Source organism: Odontomachus brunneus, unplaced genomic scaffold, assembly GCF_010583005.1.
Source record: "Odontomachus brunneus isolate Ranch 3 - 2012 unplaced genomic scaffold, Obru_v1 Obru_scaffold_323, whole genome shotgun sequence".
Taxonomy (NCBI): domain Eukaryota; kingdom Metazoa; phylum Arthropoda; class Insecta; order Hymenoptera; family Formicidae; genus Odontomachus; species Odontomachus brunneus.
This window is the reverse complement of record NW_022639773.1, coordinates 154,481-155,872: the sequence shown is the minus strand read 5'-3', so window position 1 is coordinate 155,872 and position 1,392 is coordinate 154,481.

Here is a 1,392-nt window from a genome sequence, read left to right as displayed (position 1 = left end):
CGTGACGCGCTAAGTGGGAACTCACCCTAACACTTTAAAGCCCATTCTACAATTGCGTCAACATGGCTGTAAGTGGTTGTAAGTGTTAATAAGACTTTAAGACCAATTAGAGTAAAGCAATCAGTGAATAAAACATTCGGATTGGTTGACTCTTAAGTCCATTCTACAATTGCGTGAACGTGGTTGTAAGTGGTTGTATGTGATTACGACAACCAATCAGAGTAAAGCAATCAGTGAATAAAACATTCGGATTGGTTGACTCTTACGTCACGACTACGCTTACGCCATTGCTTAAAGCCCATTCTACAATTGCGTAAGCGTAGTTGTGATCGTAAAGCCCATTCTACAATGGCGTAAGCGTAGTCGTGACGTAAGAGTCAACCAATCCGAATGTTTTATTCACTGATTGCTTTACTCTAATTGGTCTTAAAGTCTTATTAACACTTACAACCACTTACAGCCATGTTGACGCAATTGTAGAATGGGCTTTAAGCAATGGCGTAAGCGTAGTCGTGACGTAAGAGTCAACCAATCCGAATGTTTTATTCACTGATTGCTTTACTCTAATTGGTCTTAAAGTCTTATTAACACTTACAACCACTTACAGCCATGTTGACGCAATTGTAGAATGGGCTTTAAGCAATGGCGTAAGCGTAGTCGTGACGTAAGAGTCAACCAATCCGAATGTTTTATTCACTGATTGCTTTACTCTAATTGGTCTTAAAGTCTTATTAACACTTACAACCACTTACAGCCATGTTGACGCAATTGTAGAATGGGCTTTAAAGTGTTAGGGTGAGTTCCCACTGAGCGCGTCACGCGTCGCGTCGTCTGCTTGCGTCACGAGTTAACAAATTAAATCGTTCCATTGGAACAAATGCGTCGTGCGTCGTGCGTACGTCATCCCAATTAGAAGATTTGATTGGTTAACTTGTGACGCAGGCAGACGACGCGACGCGTGACGCACTCAGTGGGAACTCAGCCTTAGGGTGCGTTCCCACTTAGCGCGTCACGTGTCGCGTCGTCCTAGTTAAGTCAATCAAATGGGAGTGGTGCACTTGGACACAGCCAATCACAGCACCGTGTGATTAGAGACATTTGTAGGGTCCCTTGGAACAGCGACTTGTGATTGGACTGTGTCCAATTGCCCCGTGTTCAACTGATATACACCCAATCAAATCGCCCCATTTTATTGTGTAATGGCTTCTGCACACAGGACGCGGTAATGCTTGCCGTGCGGCGGAAATCCGCGCGACAGCCAATCAATATGTTATCTACCGTAAGAGCTAGAAGGTTATTATGGAAAGCAGCATATTGATTGGCTGTCGCGCGAACTTCCGCCGCGTGGCAAGCATTACCGCGTCCTGTGTGCAGGAGCCATAACTTTACGCC